Below are 14,975 nucleotides of genomic sequence, written 5' to 3'. Positions count from 1 at the left end.
TTTTTTCCCCAAGTAGGCAGCCTTGGATGAAGTCTCTAACAATGTGATTAAAATTATCTGAGCACAGAAAAACTTCCTGCCCAGATTTCAGTAAGTAACAGTCTTTGTTCTTTTTGTACTCCTTTGACACAGAATGTTTTATCTTACCTTTTACATACTCCTGCTTGCTATGCGTGAGCTTGTTTCAGAGGGCAGTGCCTACCATGGTGAACTGTGGACAGGGAAAGAAGTGTGGATGCAGGTGTTCCTGATCTATTGATGCTCTCTCATTAGTGCCCAACTGGCAATACAAAAGGTCTACAAATGTTGACCCTGTTGAGGAGAGAGTTGGGTGGTGAGTGTCCTTGCAAGATGAAAAGCCAGCAATTCTTCAACAGTCATCTGCAGACGCAGCGAATTACAGGAAGGGCAAAGGAGGTATTAATAGCCATCTAGCAGGTTTCAACCACAATCCCTGGAGCTCAGTTATCAGAAACCCCTGCAACTTACCATTAATCACTATTTGATGCTTCCTGACCTTCCTGACAAAGATTAATAATCCTGTATGAGCATACAGGATGTGAAGGCTACAGGAATAGGCAGACATTTCAGACCCATCTCTCCACTGCTTTGCAAGCTATCTTTTGTAGGAGTAATGCATTACCAAATTAGCAGTCAGTAAATGTTTAATCAAGGAGCAAGGTAAGGACCCTTCAGCTTTTCTCTGAAAAATATTGATGGGTGCTTCTTATAAAAGATATACAAAATTGTCTGAAGCTTTTGAAATTCTTCTTGAGCCTGCTCATGCAAGTGGAAGTGAGGCAAGACCCTGAAAAGGCAGGATCCAGGTAACAAATGCTGCTTCCTTTAGTCAGGAAACTGAAAGAGCTTGTTGTGAATCTAAAAGCTTATTTTATCTTTACTTACTCATCCTGACAGCTGAAATGAACAATGTCCATCTCCTTGAGTTAGTCACATCCCCCTCCTCACTTTGCAGTGATGTGTTTTAGATTATGCACTCTGATTACAGAGGTCCTGCTGTGCTCCACTGAACACCCAATTTCCCAGCTTCATCTGTTGACAGTAAGCACTTTACAACTTATGATTCATGCTCAGTGTTAAACATTGACATATTCTCTTAGCAAGTGTGGCTTGGTCCTGTTTATTTATTTTTTTTTCAGTCTGGGATATTCATTTTACTGTATTCCATCTCTGGCACTGAATGGCATACTGGGTAACAGCTTAGCTTCTTTACTCTTTGGTTGCCCTAGGATGGATATCTGAAGTACCAGAGAACTATTTTAATCTCTGTTCTAAGGAGATAAAATCTGTATCATGCTATCCATCTATATACCAAACCTCTACCCCCAAACAAATAAATCCATTAGCCAGTTGTACCCAAATTTGTGCAGCAGCTGTCTAACAATAGCCCCTTTTTACAAATTTCATGCAACAAGAGAAAAATAAAGACCATGGGATCCCACTGAGCCTTCACTGCTAGAGGGTACCAGCGAATTTAAAGAAGGGATGAAGCTGTAGGAAATCAGTCTTCATTGCTTCAGCTGCCCATGGGATCTCATTTTTAATGTACCAGTGGGCCTTGAAGCAGTAAATAATGAAATATTTATTGAGGCACCATAAGCGACATGAGAACTTGGCTATAAATATGTTACATTTCCCTGACACTTTCCTGTACTCTGCAGGGTCTAGGCCAGTCTTCTGCAAATGGAATTAAAGGACTGGGAAAGGCCTGACATACATGTAACCAGCAGCACCACAGGCACTGCAAAGCTGGATTAACGCAGCTAATAACTCAGGAAGGAGGGGACGGAGCCTGGATGCCTGCAGCCAGCTCCTGAGAATGCAGCTCAGGGTGCCCCATGAAGAATGGTGACTCAGATGAACAGAAAGGTTTTCAGAGTCTCTTAAAAAATTCTTCCTGGTATTTCTCATACAAAATGACAGTATAAAAAAACTAAATAGGAAGGTTTAATTTAATTGAAAATGAGTGTGCAGGAAAGTCATAAAGAAAAGGAGGACAGACCACTGAGAATGGAACATTAGCAAGGCTGTTTCAGAGATGGAAAGCCCTTTGAGAGCTTTGTTCTGGGCAATAATTGTTTTGGATAGTATTTTTTTCCCCTTAAACCAAATGGGAAATTAAAGATGACTGTAAAACTGCTGATGTTTGGTCTTCTGAAATAAAGCTTTGGTATGCAGACTTTGGTTTCCTTCCTGTTGAACAAAGAATGGATTAGGGTTTCTTTCCAAATTGGCCTGTCTGGTTGTTCCCAGACTCATTGGAGGGGAGGGTTCAGAGCTGTGGCTAATCTGAAACTGCAGTTGTAGTTGTAGGAGAAGAAGAAATTGCCTCCTAAAAATTAAGCCAGGGAACCAATGATGTTTGATACAATATCTCTGCTAGAGATGGTACAAGCTCAAACAGAGACACAAATTCCCTTCTGCTTAAGGCAAGGCTGAACAGGAAAGTGTGACTAACAACGAAGTACAGGTAAGGTGAAGTGAATACAAGAACATCTTCATCGAGATTATTCTGACACATTGACTGCCCACATGCAGAACTAAGAAATTCCAGGTTATGGATAATAATTCCTAGGCACTCCCACCTTAAAACTATCAGCACATTGTTTTGTTTTGGGATTTGTTTCGGTTGAGGCTTTTTCATGGTGAAAGGCCAAAGACTAACTGTGATATCACTATTGACTTATTCTTCGGATAATTCCTGCAAATCAAGGTCTGGCACGCTCCTAACACTCCTGTACAAGGAGTGAGTGAAACTCTTCCCATCTATAGTATACAGACAAACTGACAGACTTTGGAAACACAGTAATCAGATCTCATTTTACATGTAAGCTTGTCTGTGGGTAAATGCCATTCTGCACTTGAGCTTGTGGACAGTGGTCACCCATTAGTGCAGCATCCTCCCTGTAATACTTCTTGGTAGTCACTGCTATGACTTCTGTCACAGCCCAGTTTCAGCCATAATTGAAGATATTTTTGTTTCCTTAGACTGACATCACAGAGCAGCTTTAGAGTTTTCTTGTGAAACCACAGCATTAGAATTTCTGGCAAGATCCTGGATACTGTTGTGTCCTTTGCGATTCAAAGAATGCTTATTTTCCATATCTTCCATCTTATTTTAGGAAAATGATGTTATCAGTCTCCAAAACTGTCTGTTGAGGGTGGGGAATACAAGTGAGCTAATGTTTCTTAGCACTGATATGGCAATTAGCGTCTTCTGTCATTTTCTTTCCCCTGTTCTTTTCACTCATTCCCAATTGGGTTTTGGTCAAGTGGTATGTGAGGGGTACAATGAAGGAAGTGTGGAACAAACTTTTTATTGCAAGGCTTTTCCAAATAGATTAGTACAGCTGAAGGTTTAAACATAATAAGCAAAGGGGTGCTAGAACTCTGTGAAATTAGGGTAGTTTGTAAATTAAAGTCACTGTTTTGTAAATTAAAATCACAGTTTATTTTTCAGGCAAAAGAAGTTGTAGTACACAGCATGAAAATGTGAATACCTTCACTGTTAATGAAGGAGGGAGGTTTAAAGCTGCCTGTGCCTTGTTACCCCACTCTGATTTGATGCCTTATCTGAGACCTTATCTGGATGTCTAATTCATTACTTCTGGTAAAAGCCTGGAGGTTAGTTTATGGAAAAGAATATCAGAAGTCTTATTGTGTTTACTGCTACAACCTTCTTTTCTTACTAGGCATTCAAATGGCTTCACTCTACAGTAGTTTCTCATGGCCATGCATTGATGAATTTCCTATCTTTACATTCTGAATCCTGCTTAATATCAACTGCAATAGCAGCCTTTCAGTGACAGTGCAGCAGTAGTGTTTCAGTAGGATATGCACTATGAGTTCGCATCATAAATTCTTGATTTATTTTCTCTATTTCTCAAATTCTGTATGCTCAAGCTCCCAATGGCAGCATATATACAGCAAGAAAACGTCAGTACTTATGCCTGGCAGACAGATAGGTTCATCAACCTATTTGGAAAAGAATGTGGGCATTAATTAGTGTTAATTTGCATGCTTTGATGTCTAAGCCTCATTCATCTTGTGTGTGTTGTTTGTCTATGAATTTAGGGTGTCTGTGAGAGTCAAGGATAAAATGGCTATTGTCCCTTTGCTCTTTTTGACTGGCATAAATAACTGTTCCCACATATAATGTTTGCTGTATTTTTCAGAGGAAAAGATTATAGATAGCTTTGTTTGCTGTTTTCTTCTGCCTCTACCAATGAGGTTTTCCATAGCTTGCTGGGATGTCAGAAATGAACAAAATAATCAGAGATGAATATTTAAAGTTCTACTTTGACCTGATATGCATAAAGCCCTCTGTTTATAGGGAGCAACAATACAGCAGAAGTAACTAGGACTGCCATCACACACGGAGATTTGGAAATAGGATTTCAGTTTTATACATGAATGAAGCTCAGCAAGGAGACATCCCACGTTTTACAAAGCCTCTGGGAAGGACTCATGAATACAGCCTTCTTGTCAGCACCTTTCCCCGACAAAAGTGGCCTTGTGATCTTTTGCTCCGTGACACTCAGACCAATCCATGTGTTCCTGTGTGCCAAAGTCTCCACACATTTTATTAGTGCATGCCACAAGTCAGCTCTCACAAATTTCAGATTTCCAGGGAAGTTTCTCCTAAGAACTTGCACATTTTTTCTACAGATCTTAGAGCTTTAAAAATTTCATTTGGTTTATTTCTTGTCATAAAAATATGAGGAACTACTTTGACCTAGAAAAGAAAAGTAACCTCAGCAGGTATTGTGGCAAAATATGCATTTAGAGATGTTTGGTGAAAAAATCTGTTATTCAGAAAAAAACCTCAGAGATTGAAATAAGAATTGCTAAGTTGGGGTGAAGGAGAAGTTTTTGGTACCATAACGAGACGGGTTTGTTCAGTCAGTAAGGAGCGACAGGTTATGGTTTGTTACCAATTCATGTTCTTGGGTATTTATCTCAGAAAGATCTGCTGAAAATGAATCCTAACATCTCCCATAAGAAAACCAGAATCACAGAACTGGAAGTTAATGAAATTATTTTGGTGCTTAGTCCTGAATATATCTGTAGGATTCGTTTGTTTGTTCTTTGTTTTTACATTCTGATATTCAGCAACAGCTTTGCAGTAATTAGTTTTGAATTTTTTGTCAAATTGAATATATTAGTAAAATATTCATTAAAGGAATTTTAAAAAACATCAAATAGAAGTATGACATTTTTCCACCTTAGTACTCAGTTATCATTATTTCTCTCTTTAGAATCATCTTTCTGAATATATCTAGGAAGTGGACCCTTGTTACAAGCATGAATTTCATTATTTCATATCAATATAAATTACTAAATACTGTGGGAAATCAGTATGCTCTTGCACCAAAGTACTTCTTTTTTTACAGTCCTGTAGTTGATTTCACACTGATTCCAGCTGAAACTTTTTATGGTTACTAGAAACTACCACTGTAATCTGCACTTGCTTTTGTAGTTTTGTCCTTACAGACAAATTCTAGTTCATTGGGAAACTTTAAAAGAGGTTAAAATATTATTAAAGCTTACAGTATAAAATTTGCAATGACTAAAATGACCTCACTGATAAATAAATCAAGTCAGGAGGAAGATTTGAATTTCTAGTTTATATCCTGAATAAAGCACTATAAAAACAAGAATATTTTCTTATTAGGATAATTCAATACTCTGGAGAGATGTGACAATTGCATTTGAATTAACTAATTTGTAAGACATTAAAAGAAACTAGATCTGCACAAAAGTGCAGAAGATAACAGAGCCTATACTGCACCAGAGCAGCTCTGTGAGGTGTTTGTAGGGGACTGAGATCCAGCACCTGGACAAAAGGAACCCCAGCTCTGGGGGCTGAGACCATCTCCCCCACATTCCGAGCAATTACAGCTGATAAATGCTGCCTCCCCTTCTCAGGGAATGCAGGACACAGCAGCACTTGGGCTGCTCCAGATTTTCTGTGGTTTCCCCTTCCTGTGCATGAAGCATCTTTGCTTTGCCTGGGTTTAAACACACCAGGCAAGAAAGTCAACAAGCTGCAACAAAAAGTGTTGACAACTAAACCAGGAAGAGGAGCTGGAGCCCACATTCACCCAGCTCCTTAAATTAGCTGTGAGATAGAGGAATACCTCGAGACAGAACAGTTTTTGCTGTCTCAATTAGAGTCACACTGGTATAGAATTCAGAAGAAACAAGGAACAGTGATTTTTTCCTATTCATACTGCTTTTAATTATTGTCATATATCCATGGCACATCATTATTTTTGTTTTTAAGATTTTATTGTCTAAGGTTTTGATAACCTACAGGGTCAGATGGCTCTTTAGTTAGTGCTTAGCTCTGGAATGCAAAGAAGTATCTAGAAACCCACACATGGCTACTAGGAATATTTCTAGTTTGTTTCTGTCCTATTTACAGAGGAGGAATAAAAACAAAGGCAGCCTAAAGGAAATGCTGTGGGGAAAGGGATAACCAATAAAGTCTCTACAACATCATCCCTTTAAGTGCAAGAAGACAAGAAGGAGCAGCATTGATGAAGGAAATGTTCAGGGAAGTGAACCAAAGAAGGCATGTGTTGGAAGAAGTAGGAAAGAGAAAAGTAAACTGACTGGTAGAGAAAATAGAAAAGAACACAGCTATTTTTTCAAAAGTAAGAAGTCTTAAAGACAGCTGTAGATTAAACTCTTCTTATTTCAAACTATTGGTTATTTTTATTGAAGACAAACTCTATGAAAATTCTAGGTGAATATGTGCAATTTGAACCTTTTATGCCTAGGATTCAGATGTCCAGATGGGAGCTGTTGGGTATGATGCCTTTATTTAACAGTTAGCACATCCTATGAATATGGTGTGATTTCAGTTTCCTGTGGTTTGCTCACAGTACTCCCTCTACAGACTTGGCTTGGACTCATTCTGCTATCACATCATTCTGTGTTGCAACATCAGCACAGGCTTTGTATAGTTCTGCACTTGGCATTCTCAGAAGTTATCTCTTAATATATTTTATCGAGTACCTCTCCATCAAAATCAGACATAATTAGATATTGGCACCCTTAGCTTGGGTACAAAAATAAATCTGCCATTTTTAACTATTGGTTGAATATATAATCTTCATATAGAGTGCTCACTCTGAGAAAAACATGCAGCGGAAGGTCCCTGCGCATATGGTCCAGGCCATGATTTAGGGCAAGTGACTTGTCCTTTAGGGGAGCCTACCTAAGGAAGATTATTAACAAAGTCTAAGCATCCTATTAATTCAGCAAATCTGTTTCTAACATTTAAGACTGCCCTCTGAAGCAAGGTCAAGGCCACATTATTAGCAAGTGTGGAGGGAGGCAAGTAGGCCCTCTCCATCATAATTCTTTCTCCAGGCCTTTCCACTGGTAATGTCTACTATCATGCAAATTAAGAAATCTGTAAATGTTGAACTGGAAAGGCAGGAAACTCCATAAGGAACTTTGAGATGATAAAGAGTTTATTTTAATGTATTACTTACTCATATAAGGACAAAAATGTTGAGTTAATAAAAAGAATTTTTAAAGTGTCTCCTAGAGGAAGAAACTTTTAAATAAAATTCGACCTCTCTCGGCAATAATGTCTCTTAGAAAAACTTTCTTCATTACTTTAAATCTCTAGTGTTCAAGGATTAAACATATGTACCCATTAAAACAAAAAAAAAGGAAAAAAGAGGTAGTTTCAGAATTTAGTTATTTACATTATTTATTGTGTGGGAAAAAAAATAGGAATAGACCACTAAACAGTAGCTCTTAAATCCAAACTTCACCTCTATCATTATCTCCCCTCTTAGCCTGAATGATTCTCTTGCCTTTTGCCAGTCTCAGGTCTCCTATAAATGGAAGGATGGGGGACGCTGCATGTCAAATGATGATCCCTTGTATACCTCCTACATCAGTGTTGTGACATGCAGTCTGATTTTTTATAAACAAGATGCTTACTTCCTGCATGCTGCATACCATGTGTTGCTAAATAAGATGTCACCAAATAAAATGGTAATTGATATTTCTGCAAGAAAACCTTCTCAGTTTGTCTGTGCAACAAATGAAAGCAAAGTAGTTACCTTGTATACAACAAATGGTGTGTATGATTTGTTGAAACAGGAAAGTTTTCCTCTTTCCTTCTTTGGAAAGAATGACCTTATTTTATGTAGTACATTTGTATAATTAATTTTTAATTTATTCAAATATTAAAGGGCAAATTTCTGCATCATTTAGGGCTAATATTAATTTGCATACCCTAATTAATAATGACCTCTCTACCTCACTGGGAAGTCAGTGTTTTTATTTAGCTCAATTTGTGTTAGCTTTTATTGATAAGAAAATGTGCATGCATTAATATTTGCAGACTGTGTCTCTTGTAATATAGCAATACATGCCAGGACGTGTCTGTCAAAGAGAGTCAAAAGCTGCTCTTGGATACAAACCAGTATTTAAATATACAGTGTATTAATAGTTACATCTTACAACAATTCTCTTGGAATTAGTGTCACTGTCAGCTGGGTGAGAACAAAATATGAGTGAAGAGAGTGGTCCTGCGCCATCCAAACTGCAACCTGATAATGTTCCAGCTGGATGAGAGTTATCATCAAGGTCAAACTTCACCCTTTTTTGAAAGAGGCCTTCCTTTGGACCTCAGGATTTTACCTCATGCACCTTCAAGGTTGCAGCTGAAGCTGTGCTTGTTGAAATGCAGCAGCAGTCCTAGAAGACAGCTGATAGCATCTAATGATTCAAGTCTAAGCTCTGCTGAGAGAAGTCCACACTTTACAAATGTGTTAGACTTCACAGATCATCTGTCTCCTGGGAATGGCTTCAATCCCAAAGTGAGAGAGGAATGAACTGGAGCAGGCACAGTACATCAGGTTGTCTATTTTGAGCACAGGGTGCTGGGCTGCAATGTCACCTGCAAAAGTGTGAGACATGCTCAGACATGCTGCACCTGGAAGAAGTCATCACTGTGTGAGTGAGGGTTGCATTTCACAATAAAGCAGCTCTACCACTGAGTGGCTCAAATCCAGGTGGTTTTGAGGTGTGCTCAGATTCTACATTCTCATCCTGTGCCCAGGGATATTTAGCCACCTGTAAATGCATCTGTGCATGCTTAAATTGTTTTCCAAGGTGAAATTAAATAGAAAGACTGTATCTGTGATTTTGTATATTGCTGGAACATTTACAGAGAGCTTAATGAAGACAAACTTTCTCTGAGGGCTCCATCTTCTGTTGCTGTGTGAGGGGATTATTGAGGTAAACACTATTATTATTAAATGGTTAGAACCATAAGCTGTTTTCTTTCCTAATCTCAAATCTGATAGGAATTTACTATTGAATGTTTGCACTACTGCCATAGTACGAATGGTTAGAGGCCTGAAGATGAGATCCATAAGACCATGGAGTAGTTTCCCAAATGTAATGGCAGATGATGTTGCAGCTTGGGACAAAGTAAACAGATTAAACACCTTGGAGAAAAGAAAGACTACAAAGGGGGTGTTTTGTAAAAGTGACTTCAGGAGTGCTTCTCTGACAGTGTAGATATAAAAAGTCATGGAGGATCACCTGCTACCTATGCTTGGCAGTTTGTTGAGGGAAGGGAATACCCCCTCAACTCATCTGCTGAACCCTTCCCCTCACCACAAAAGATAAGGATTGTTTTGTGAGTGGACCTCTTGTCTGGATTTTTTCTTTTATAAGAATATTTGAGCTCTAAATCATATGTCACTTTTGCACTGTTTTTGAAAATTTCAAGTGGGAGATACTTCTGTTTAGCCGCAACAGATAGAGTTGCGTCTGTGATGGTTCACCATGGCAAGTCTTTCAGAAAATGGTTTCATAAACAAGCCTCTTGTTTCTTTTAAGTTCTGTGTGCAGTAACACTGCCTGCATCCCATGCTGACAATGGCTGCTGTCCTTAAACTGTCTTGTACTGACTTTTATTTCAAGTAGCGAAGCATTATCCACAAGACCATACTTTAAGCATGATGTATTTTAAAACAAATTGTCAGCAGCTTGTTTTGCTATAAGAACATGAGCTCTTCCACTGACTTTTTCAAGGTGACTTTTCTTCTATTTATATATTTGCTCCATCAGACCTACCGACTCTTGTCTCTCCTATTTCTGAAAGTAATATGCACTTGCTGAGTCAGGGAGTGGAAAGAGGAGCTTTGCCTCCCTAGGATATTGGCAGCAAATCATGGAACGCTGGGCCCTGGTGTTGTCAAGCAGCCATGGCACACACTTCTTGGCATTTGCCACTCCTTTTCTTTTAAAGCTATGAGTGGCCTAAAAGCAGAGAGCTTTTGTCTGTACCTATGGCCCTGGGTTCCTTGTGCATGTGCAGAATATAGATCTGTACTTATAGCTGTGCCACCATAGCTTTAAGTGATAGATATATATACCAGATACAAATGTGTAATCAAATGTAAATGTGCAAAATAAAATTTGAAAAAGGAGTTTCTTTTCACTAGATGTCAAGACAGTGATGTAGAGAGCCAAACAGCTACAGAAACACAGGAAATAGCTTGAATCACACAAACACACACAACTTATTTTGAAGACAGATCATACTGACTTCTTTATATTTTCCACTTTCAGATTCCTATCATCTGCCAGACTGAAAAAAAAAAATAATGTGTGAAAATATTGTGTGAAAAGGACTGTTATTATGGTTTTCTGATCAGGAAGGCACTAGGCAATATCCAAAATCAAAAAATAAAACTTTTATTAATTACATGGCCAGTGATCATGTCAAAGATAAAAATGTTTGGGTAAATTTCAAATAGATGTTTGTGGGTTTCAATTTTGTTTCAGCTATTATATCTAACAAGGCTCATGGACTGCTTTATAATAATTTTTGTATTGTGGCTCTACATAGTCTTGTCAGGTACGAGGTCAGTGCTGTTCATAACAGCAAAACCAGTAGCTTCTAAACTGGAATTAATATTATGATATTTATCATTATATTTATCATGCATTCTAGAGTTTCTATTCATCTTTTATTTTCCTTTCCTTTGTAGTACTAGCAAAATAATAGAGAAAAAAAGAGAATGCAGACACCCAATATTTAAGCTATGTAGAAGTTGCAAACTTGAGATAAAAGGAGGCCATCTTACATGTATAATTTAAAAATTTAATTTTGTTCTGCAAGTGTTTATTCTTGTAACTCATTCACAATAATTTTGTAAGTGTGGAATCTTGATATCTTGAAAGCTGTTGACTGGACTAATATTAGGTCTCCAGGCCAGTTTTAAATGTCTTGACACCATTTAGAAATTACTTCAAAGGTTTTCAGCTCTCCATATTTTCTATTGCTAGCAAACATTAATGCAGCTACAGCTTGGCTCTGAAACTCTGGTTTCTTTCTCACTGTTTTCCCTCTTTGGCTATTTTATGCAGTGAAATGCTGTGATGGCTCCATGGCATAGCAAGGGGTTGTGAGTCTGTGTCAGAGCCTAGAAGTGCATCCTTGTGTAGAACCACATCAGAGCGCTGCTCACTTGTGCATCTGTACTTTCATAGCTTTCTGGAAAGTTAGTTTCCTATCAGCTTTCTCATGAGTTCTAAAAAAGACAAGACCCTGGTGGGTAATGTGTTACTGTTTGGAATCAAGTGAAAGATCTATTATTTATATGCTTGATGCATTTCTATAAAAACTTTAGAAATGCACCCGTGATAATTATTTGAAAATACAGTCAATAAAAACAGACTAAAACCAAAAATCATCCTTCAAATACGACTAATTAAATAGATGACACTATGCAGATGAAGAATCTGCCAAACACACTCAACGCCCCTTTCAAGCTGTGGGTCTAACATAAAAAGCTTCCTGAAATATGTATACATATTTATATATGTATATATACATGAAAAGACAATAATGAAGATAGAGCATTAGCATTTAACCCCATGCAATTAAAACAACTTATCTGCTTCTGCTGCATTTCGTAGCCTTGATTGGTTTTTGCTGTGTGGGATCCTTTGTCAACCTGATGCCTTGTGAAACAGTCCTTTATAGAGATGCTAAGTTGACAAAAGATGTTTCTGGTTTGGAGCAATGATGTTTTTCTTTCATGGAAATAAATACATGAGGACAAGAGCAAGGGCAAATCGCCCAAAGGCTGGGCTGCATTCAAGAATAAAAACTGCTCAGAAGCATTCCAGCCTTATTTCTTCCTCTTTCCCCTTTAAGTAACTATGGTGGAAACAGCTAGATAGTATCTAGAAAGAGAATTTAAATAAATCTTTTATTTCCCCTGGAATTACTGAAGAAATATTAAATTACATTTCAAAGGAGTTTATGATGTTTAGATTGCCTTATATTTTAAAATATACAGGGCTCTTTCTGCTTAGAATATAGCATCTCTTTCAAGCTAATGTGGTTCAATTTCCTGGATGTGGTGTCACAAAAATATGCTGCCTCTCTTTCTAACTCTCTGCAGACATTTATTTCTGTAATATGAGCTGGGAGTTTTATATATTTCACCCCATCAAGAAACCTCTCCTTTTTCTCTGTCAGAGTATTTATTTTTAAGGTGATTATTTTCCATTTGAATGCTCTTGAGGTCATCTTTTTGGGAAAGGCCAGCATGGAACTGTAGGGGTCTCTTAAACTCATTTTGAGAGAGTAAATAGTATGTTGACTACCTTCTCCCCCAACTCTTGATTTATAAAACATTTTTCAAATGTTTTAAGCACTCAGGCTAATAATAGATGTGTTATATTTTCTTTAAAACCGGATACGCCCCTGAAGTATTGCTAAATAACTACCCAAGCATTTGTATTTTTTTGCAAGGCTGTGGACAGGCATAATTTTGTAATCAGGTGTGGCTGAAGCCATCCCTACCCATCTGCACCCTCTTGGTGCTGGGGCATTTGTTGGAAGGAACGCTTTTCACATCCCTTCCTTCCTTCTTCTGTCATTGGGCTCCAGAGGAGGGAGGACAGCTTTGCTCCACCAAGGACTCAGGTGGAGTTCCAAATAAATTCCTTTTCTCATGCTGGTTTCACCTTGTTTTGGGTTATCCTTTTTAACTTGGTAATTGATAGCCATGGATCCTTCTGTTTTTCTTTATTGAATCAACAGAGCTCCAGAAAAACACTGATCCTGCAATCTACAAACTGCAGCTGACAGGGATCCTGTTAAAATCCAGCTCCCTCTAGCTGTGAAGATGGTGTCCTCTAGAATACTGACAAGGAAGAAAAGCAATAAAAATAAAAAGGTTTGAATAAAGAAAAATTTGGCCCGTTTTAACCCTCTCAGAGCTCCATCTGTAATGCAGTGCATGGGGACTTCTGTTCACAAATCCTATAAGCAAACAACAGGATTTACGTATATAGTTCCCATGATACCACTTTCAAAATTGTTCTCCTTATGATTTTACTCTAGCAACATCAGTTCGCTGTTTATAAGTACTACTCACAGGAAAAATTCTTTTGGGACTATCAGTAGTGCTTTGTCACTTTAAGGTCTTTTTAAAATAGCAGTCTCAGAAGAGAGTTATCCAACTTCTAATAATCTCTGTCATCCTTTTTCAAAGTGCTTCCCATTTCATTTCTCTGTGCTCACGTGCTGGTTTCTAAAACTAGCTTGTCCCTCTCCATTCACTTGAATAAAACACCTTTTTTTCCTGCTTATAAAAATATTTTTTTAAGATTCTAAACCCAGTTTTCATATATATTTATGAGAGCTGGTCAAAAACAAATTGTACCAAAAGTGTAACTCAGTGAAGTTGATGGGAATGTTATGGAAATTATTGCTTATCTTTGCTGATTAATATTTTGTATTTGCCATTTGGAGTTTCTACTCTCTTTAAAAAAATCTCCACTGCCTTTAAAATTTAAAATATTATGAATATGTGAACAATTCTTGTTTCTTTGATATTTGTTTATAGAATGCTTTTCAGTAATTCTCTACGTCAGTGCTTTCCTGTCAACTTAGAACATCTATGTAACTTTTTCTGACAAAGCCTTTTTCATTTTATTTATTCAGCTTTTCTACACGTATCACTGGTTAATCTGTTCTATTTCTTCTCATTCTGAAGAGAGAGCATATGGATGACAGGAAATTACATTAAAAATTTCTGCCTCTTATGGGTCACGAGTTGGCACTGAGCCAAGCAGACAGGACCTCTGAAGCTATAGCATAGGAATGGTGGAATTATTCCCCCATATCACACTAATATGGTCCGCAGGAGCCAACACTCACCAGCAGATCCTAATTTCCAGGGAATATTGAAGTGGTGAAATATTGGAAGGACTGTTGTGTTGGCAGGCAGGAGATCTCAGTCTCAGTCAGCTACTGATTCATTACCTTTACTTCAGATTTATAAGCAGTCTTACTAACACCCAATTACTGACACCAGAGGTGCTCAAAAACCAGGAGTAAACGATACACGTTACCCAGAACTTTCTGCCCCTGAGCCACCACCCAGGAAACCATGTGGGCTCTCCAGTAGAGTTTCCAGGGCTGAAAGTGCCAGGGCTTCCTCATTCTTGCAAGGGCATGATGGAGCCTGACTAGAAATCAAGATACTGTGAGAAAACCAGGCAGTTCTGGTTTTGATGGGGACTTAGGGCAGATTTTGATGAATGAGGATGGATAAGGGATTGTACACATATGGGTTTTCTAGCTGCCTTGGGATGTATCTAAGCCTCTATGACTTGAGTTTTGCTGTGGGGCACTCACTTTTGTACTTGAATACTCACAGAGCAAGGGGGACCTTAAACAAATTAATGTTGTAAGCCTTATAGTGTATTTTATCTGAAACAAACCCAAGGCATTTCTAGGAAAACAAGCCAGAGCAGTAAATCGTAGAGAATCTCATAAATGTAAATTCAATGCCCAAGGCTGAACATTTTGCTTATTCTATCTCTTTCTTTTTTCTTTCATTTTTCACTTCTCCAAGCAACAATTCATGCAAAGCTTTATAGCACAT

The 14,975-nt window shown here is 38.0% G+C and overlaps 1 long non-coding RNA gene across 2 annotated transcripts in view; it reads right to left on the bottom strand.

The window, feature by feature from the left end:
• The window catches only part of LOC113459545 (uncharacterized), a 49,258-nt gene that overhangs the window by 11,144 nt on the left and 23,139 nt on the right, over positions 1 to 14,975 (bottom strand). For both annotated transcript variants that reach the window (XR_003380887.2, XR_003380886.2), the window contains exon 4: positions 148 to 312. This is a non-coding gene — a long non-coding RNA (uncharacterized LOC113459545). The remainder of the gene's footprint in view (positions 1 to 147; positions 313 to 14,975) is intronic.

Source organism: Zonotrichia albicollis, chromosome 3, assembly GCF_047830755.1.
Source record: "Zonotrichia albicollis isolate bZonAlb1 chromosome 3, bZonAlb1.hap1, whole genome shotgun sequence".
NCBI classification, from domain to species: Eukaryota; Metazoa; Chordata; class Aves; order Passeriformes; family Passerellidae; genus Zonotrichia; species Zonotrichia albicollis.
The sequence above is the reverse complement of the archived record's forward strand: the minus strand, read 5'-3'. Positions and strand labels throughout refer to the sequence as shown.